General features: G+C 43.0%; 1 non-coding gene across 1 annotated transcript; it reads right to left on the bottom strand.

Moving 5' to 3' along the window:
* Positions 1-5828: 5828 nt before the first annotated feature.
* On the bottom strand, positions 5829-5965 carry LOC121171942. The gene has a single exon (XR_005886184.1). It is a non-coding gene; the product is annotated as a small nucleolar RNA SNORA51 (small nucleolar RNA).
* Between the last annotated feature and the right edge of the window lie 1444 nt (positions 5966-7409).

Here is a 7409-nt window from a genome sequence, read left to right as displayed (position 1 = left end):
CTGCAGTCCTCCTACCAGTCCTCCTAGAACTCACCTTTGGTTATCAACAAAATCCCCTGCATTCTGAATGGTCCATTTGCAGAATGAATGTTTTTTTTTAAGATTTATTTTTATTAGAAAGTCAGACATACAGAGAGGAGAGACAGAGAGGAAGATCTTCCATCCACTGATTCACTCTCCAAGTGGCTACAATGGCTGGAGCTGAGCTGATCTGAAGCCAGGAGCCAGGAGCTCGTCCAGGTCTCCCATGTGGGTGCAGGGTCCCAAGGCTTTGGGCCATCCTCCACTGCTTTCCCAGGCCACAGGCAGGGAGCTGGATGGGAAGTGGGGCTGCCGGGGTTAGAATCGGCGCCAATATGGGATTCTGGCGCATTAAGGACAAGGGATCATCACTAGGCTATCGTGCCAGGCCCTCACACCCTACTGCTTTCGGGCTCCCACACAGATGCCTCTTACTCAGTGATCATCCTGTTCGCAATTTTAGCTCCCTCTTAGTTCTGTGTTTTCCTTAGTACTCTGTACCTTCTTACATAATGTTACTTACTTCTTTGTTGTATTTGTTTATTTTTATTTATCATTATAAAATGATACATTATACACATTATTCCCGTGTGCACTTAGATGTATGACATGGTGATAAATTACATGGCTAAGGTATAATTATCTAATAGAAAATTCACCTTGGTATAATAATACTATGAACGAAAGGATAGAATGTGTTCAGGTTGTTGTCAGTTATGCCCCTAATACCGTTTTTCTCTTCTAGGGTCCAGTGCAAGATCCCACATTGCATTTAGTCATGCTGACTCCTAAAGCATCCTAATCTAAAACAGCTCTTTAGTCTTTCACTGTCTCTCATGACTTTAATACTTTTGAATAGTCGTGGCTAGTTACTTATAGAAGTTTGGATTGTCTGAAACTGATTATGTAATTTTGGTAATACTGCAAAGAGATTGTCAGGTCTTCAGTGTTTCATATCAGGATGCTCCTGATGTCCTTTTGTAGCAGCACTGTTTGTGTTCACTTTGCTTGTGTAAGGTGATACCCATCAGGTTGGTCAACAAGTACGTGTTGGTCAACAAGGGATCATCACTTCTACAACAGAGGTCCCGTTAGATTACATCGCCTTATGGCATTATGTCCATCCAACTTTAAGTACACTCTGTTATGTTTAATGGCAAACTCACCTGAGGACACATTTGTCAGAATATGTCAGCCATTATAAAGTGTCATGTGATTTTGCTATTTTTCCTCTGTAACTCAGATATGTGATTTATGATGCGATCTTTTGAGACGATGTGAATTTCAATCACTCTGGGGGTCAGAGTTACATACAGATGTAAACGTGCACCCTGCCCTTGCCGTTCATTCCTAGAAGCATTTAGCTCTAACTGTACTGTTCTAACCTCTGTTCCTTTCCTAATTCTTGATGGTTTTTAATATCCTCCTAGGTGATCCTGCCAATGTTCCCATCTCTCAGTTCTGTGATCCACTCTCCTACAAAGACTGTGCCTTTCAGCCTCACCTGCGCTGCCTGCACCAATGGTATTACCCTCTCATCGTTGCCTGTGACTGCATTGTCTCCTTCATCTCAGTTTCAGACATCCCACTATGTAACCGGCACCTGCTATGCTTGTACAGCCCTCCCTCTGGCAACTCCAAATGCCTGGGACCGGGCATTTTTTACTACCCTCCATTTCCCCCATGTCCCTCCCTAAATAACTTGGGTTTCAGGGCTCCTCATATCCATCCCATTCCGTACACCTTTGCCTTCCTTACCCCTTCATCATTTCAACGTATGTGCCAGAACCAACTCCAACCCTAATTCAGTGTAGCTGTTTGCCCTCTCCACTCCTTTTCCCTGGGCCACACGCTCTCCTACCCTCCACAATGATTTCACACTTTCTTTGTTCTCATATTTTCCAACACTTCCTGTCCTTATACTCAGGCTTCCTGCTTGACAAAAAAAAAATTACAACTATCTGAAGAAACCATCCAGATTCCTACCACACACAACAGGTGTGCTTGCATACTCTTCATTCTTCTGTGTTATCACAGATAAACTATCCGTGTGATATCAAAATCCAGTCGCTCTACTCTGGTGCTAGATCCCATCCTCTTTTACCTACTCCAGTGCCCCTCCCCTCCATCCTGCCTACATTAGCCGTTTCTGCTGTCTACAAAATCATTCTCATTAGCACACAGACATTCTGTTATTGCTTCTGTGTTTTCATTATGTCTTTAAAGGCTACTTACTGTTCAGTGGTTTGTAATGTATCATGAAGTTGTGCAGTCATCAGCATGAGCAGTTTTAGTACAATTTCATTCCCCTGCACCAAAGCAGCTGTTTATTCATTAATAGTCACTTCTATGACTTGCCCTTCTTCTTACCCCTAGGCAACCACTATTACTTTTTTCTGCCTAGATTGATCTGTTCTAGACATTTTATTTATATGATATCATACAATGTGTTGGTCTTTCTGACTGGCTCCTTTCGCTTTGCATACTTCTTTGAGGTCCTTCCATGTTATTGATGATATCATTCCTTTCGATTGCCAAATACTACTCTGTTGTATATTGTGCATCACATTTTGTTTATCCATTTGTGAGTTGATAGGCATTCCATTCGTTTCCATGTTTGGCTACTGTGAGTAATGCAATCATCTGAACATTTGTATGCATGTGTTTGTATGAGTATGTGTTTTCTTTATTCTAGGGTGGAATTGCTGTATCATATAGGAACTCTGTGTTTAACTTTTTGAAGAATTACCAAACTGCTTGCAAAAGGTGACTGCGCCATTTTTACATCCCAACTGAGCACTGTATGAGGGTATTTCCAAATGTTCTTGGAGAATGCATATCATGAACAACCTTTCCAAAAATTTCAAAATTGTTTTGCACCAAAGTAAACTTATATTTTAATTCCATTTTCCACGAACTTTTGGCATAATCCTTATATGGGGATTTCAGTTTCTCTGCATCCTCACCAATATGTTTTATTTTCTGTTTCATTACTATCAACTTATTGAGTACAAAGTAGGATTTCATTTAGTTTTGATTTTTCACTTCCTTAATAGCCAGTGGTGTTAAATGTTCTTTTGTGTGTTTCTTGGATATTTGTATGTACTCTTTGGAAAAAAGATCTGTTCAAATCCTTAGTCCATGTTTATAATTTATGATTTTTTAAGAGAGAGAAAAACTAGGTTTCATCTGCTGATTCACTTCCCAGGTGCCAACAACTGCAATTGAGAGCCAAAAACTCAACTCAGGTCTGCTGCGTGGATGATAGGAATTCAATTTCTTAAGTTACCACTGTAGTCAGGAGCTGGAGATGGCACTCTGATATGGGATGAGGGCATCTCAGCTGATGGCTTCACCAACTAGGTCAAACACCTTCTCATCTCATATATTGGTTGCAAAAATTTGGAGTCTAATTTATATATTTTTTTCTTTTGTCAGTTGGGCTTTTGATGTTATATCCAAGAAAACATTGCTAAGTCAAGGCCATTTAGAATTATTCTTGGGGCTGGTGCTGTGGCATAGTTTGTAAAGTTGCTGTGTGCAGTGCCAGGTACCGGTCTGAGTCCTGGTGGCTCCACTTCTGATCCAGCTTCCACTTCGGAAGCCAGCAGGGGGTATGATTCAAGTGTTTGGGACCATGCACCCATGTGGGAGACCCAGATGAAGCTACTGCTTTCAGACCAGCCCATCTCTGGTCATCACGGCCATTTGGGAATTAAAACAGCAGATGGAAGATCTCTCTTCCCCTCTCCATCTCCCTTTTCTGCTCTTCATAACTCTACCTTTCAAATAAGAATGTTCCAGTGTTTTCTTCTTGGAATTTGGTAGGTTTGGCCCTTATCTTTAGGTCAGTGATCAATTCAGAGTTGACTTTCTGGTGTGAGATAGTGGTCTGTCTTGCTCTGTTGTGCTACAATAGAATATGTGAAATTGAATAATTTATGAAGATTGATTGCTTATAGTTCTGGAGACTGGGGAGTCCCCAATCAAGGGGCTGTGTACAGCTGCGTTCTAACATGGTAAGAAAGTAGCAGTGGGAAAATTCAGGGATGTTGTTCTTGGTTTTTTTTTTTTTTAAGATTTATTTATTTTTATTGGGAAGGCAGATATACAGAGAGGAGCAGAGATGAGGGGAAGATCTTCCGTCCGATATTCACTCCCCAAGTGAGCGCAACGGCCGGTGCTATGCCGATCCGAAGTCAGGAGCCAGGAACTTCTTCCAGGCCTCCCACGTGGATGCAGAGTCCCAAGGCTTTGGGCCGTCCTCAACTGCCTTCCCAGGCCACAAGCAGGGAGCTGGATGGGAAGTGGAGCTTCCTGGATTAGAACTGGCGCCCATATGGGATCCCAGGGTGTTCAAGGCGAGGACTTTAGCTGCTAGGCCACGCCACCGGGCCCGGGATGTTGTTCTTGAAAAGCTGCTGATCCCACTAGGGAGAGCCCAGCACTCACTCAGGACCTCATCTAATCTGCATTACCTCTCCAAGGCCTCATCTCCAAATAACAGCAACATATGCATTTGAAGGTTACGTTTCTGTTTTTTTCTGTAATGGATTAATTTTTGATAATGTTTACCTAGTTTAAAAGGATGCATGCCCATGTGAACCACCAGTTAGGATGGGAGGGGTCAAGGAATGAGGCGAAGTGGATGAAACAACAGCTTCCAATCTTCCTTTCTATTCTTCCTATATCTAGGGGAAGCTGGGAAAAATGGAAAGAGGGCTGCTCTCAACAGCCTAACCATGCCAGTACCTGAGGATGTGAGACGGCCACTTGGAGTCATCCTATGGTCCCCTGTGTGGCGCATGTTCCGATGGTGCTGCTTAAGTGGCTTCAATAGGTCTGAGATGCTGTCGACTTCATTGCTCTAAGGTTGAGGAAATCCTTCTAAGGTCCATTGGCTGACATAGTTTGCCTCAGCATCTTGATTTGCCCAGATAACTGCTGTCAAACTCGGCCAGCAGAGTTATCCCTTTTGTTTTGCCCTCTGTGGTATTAGATATCCTCTGCAGGCCTCAGTGATCTGTCATGTCCTCCCTGTGCATCTTGGCAGGCCATCCACTGCACAGGCTTCAACAGAAGGTTAAGTTTCCAACACAGGAACTTTATGGGGTACAATCTAACCGTAGCAGAGTCCAAGTTCGTTCTTTCTTTCTTTCTTTCTTTCTTTCTTTCTTTCTTTCTTTCTTTCTTTCTTTCTTTCTAAAGATTTATTTATTATTTTTTATTGGAAAGGCGGATATGCAGAGAGGAAGATCCTCTGTCCGATGATTCACTCCCCAAGTGAGCGCAACGGCCGATACTATGCCGATCCGAAGCCAGGAGCCTCTTCCAGGTCTCCCACACGGGGGCAGGGTCCCAAAGCCTTGGGCCGTCCTCGACTGCCCTCCCAGGCCACAAGCAGGGAGCTGGATGGGAAGCGGGGCCACCGGGATTAGAACTGGCACCCATATGGGATCCCGGCGTGCAAGGCGAGGACCTTAACCACTTGCGCCACCGCGCTGGGCCCTCTTTCTTTCTTTCTTTTTATAGGTACTGGGATTCCCCCCACCCTTCCCCTAACCCTCCCCCCATGGTGGATTCCTCCACCTTGTTGTATAACCACAGTTCAAGCTCAGTTGAGATTTTTCATTGCAAGCATATACCAAGCATAGTGTCCAGCATCTTATCAAGTTCATTCTTTTGTTGTAGATATCTGATTCTCCCTATACCTTTTGTTGAAAAAAGTACTTTCCTCCATTGCATTCTCTTGGCAATCTTGTTAAAACTCAACCTTACCTAATGTTCAGGATAATTGTTTGTTTACTGCATGTCCCCCCATTCACAATACAGACCAGGCAGGAAGCACAGGGCCTTGGCTAGAGTGTATGGGGAAGGTCTGTTCTGTCTCCTCTTCCTATACAGCCAGTGTAAGGACACAGCCTGTGGTAAGCACTGGGAAACCCAGGATAATTTCTGGATTCTTCATTCTCTTCAGTTGATCCACATTACATCATCTTGACTCATCAATTTGTATAATATATTTTGAAGGCTTATTTTGGGCCCAACACAATGGCTCAGTTGGCTAATCCTTCCCCTTCAAATGCTGGGATCCCATATGTGTGCTGGTTTGTGTCACAGCCATTCCACTTCCCATCCTGCTCTCTACTTGTTCTTGGGAAAGCTGTAAAGGGTGACTCAAAGCCTTGGGCTCCTGCACCCATGTGAGAAACCTGGAGAAAGCTCCCTGTCCTGGCTTCAGATCAGCTCAGCTCAGCTCTGGCCCTTGTGACCACTTGGGGAGTGAGCAAGGCAATTGAAAATCTTTCTTTCTTTCTGTAGATCTGCCTTTCTAATGAAAATAAATAAAAATCTTTTTTAAAAAACCAAAGATTTATTTTTTGTTTATTTGAAAGAGAGAGATCCTCCATCTGTTGATTCTCTTCTCCAACTGGCTGGCCACAGCAGCCAAAGCTGAAACAGGTCAAAGCCAGGAAGCTTATCAGGGTTTCCTACGTGATGACAGGAGTTCAAACACTTGGGCCATCTTCTGCAACTTTACAAGACTATTTACAGGGAGCTAGGTCAGAAGTGGAGCAGCCAGGTTTCAGACTAGCGCCCATATGAGATGCTGGTGGCGTAATACCACAACACCAGCCCCAAGTGATACATGTTAAAATCAGGAGCTGAGAGTCCTCTATTGTTTTATTTTCAAGATTTTTTTTTGGCTATTTTAAATCCCTTGCGTTTTCACATGGAGTTTAGGATCAGCTTATTGATTTGCTTAAAAAATAAACAGATTATTTATAGGAAAGTCAGGTTTACAGAGAGAAGGAGAGACAGAAAGAAAGATCTTCCGCTGGTTCACTCCCCAACTGGCTGTGACAGCTGAAGCTAAGCTGATCCAAAGCCAGGAGCTTCTTCCAGGTCTCCCATGTGGATGCAGGGTCCCAAGGCTTTGGGCCGTCTTCCACTGCTTTCCCAGGCCACAAGCAGGGAGCTGGAAGGGAAGTGGAGTAGCCAGGACATGAACTGGCACCTATATGGATTTCAGCGCATGCAAAAAAAGAGGACTTTAGCTACTAGGATACTGTGCCACGCCTGGCTTATTGGTTTCTTTAAAAAAAAAAAAAGTTGGCATTTTTACAGGTATTGTGTTGAATCTGTATATTAGTTTGGAAAGTATTGGTATTGACCAATATTATCTTCCAGTTTGTGAATACAGGCTATCTTTCTACTTATTAATACCTTTAAAAACTGTCTTTTAGGACCATTTTATATTTTTGCCTTTAGTTCTTGTATTTCTTTGCTAAATTTATTACTAGGCATTTTATTCTTTTTAGTGTTCTTAGAAATGGAATTTTCTCCCTTTATTTTACTTTCTGATTGCTCATCGTTAGTATATACAA

The sequence above is a fragment of the Ochotona curzoniae genome, unplaced genomic scaffold, assembly GCF_017591425.1.
Source record: "Ochotona curzoniae isolate NIBS_2020 unplaced genomic scaffold, NIBS_Ocur_1.0 contig_1274, whole genome shotgun sequence".
NCBI lineage: Eukaryota > Metazoa > Chordata > Mammalia > Lagomorpha > Ochotonidae > Ochotona > Ochotona curzoniae.
Note: the sequence above shows the minus strand (reverse complement) of the source record. Positions and strands in the feature narration are given on the sequence as shown.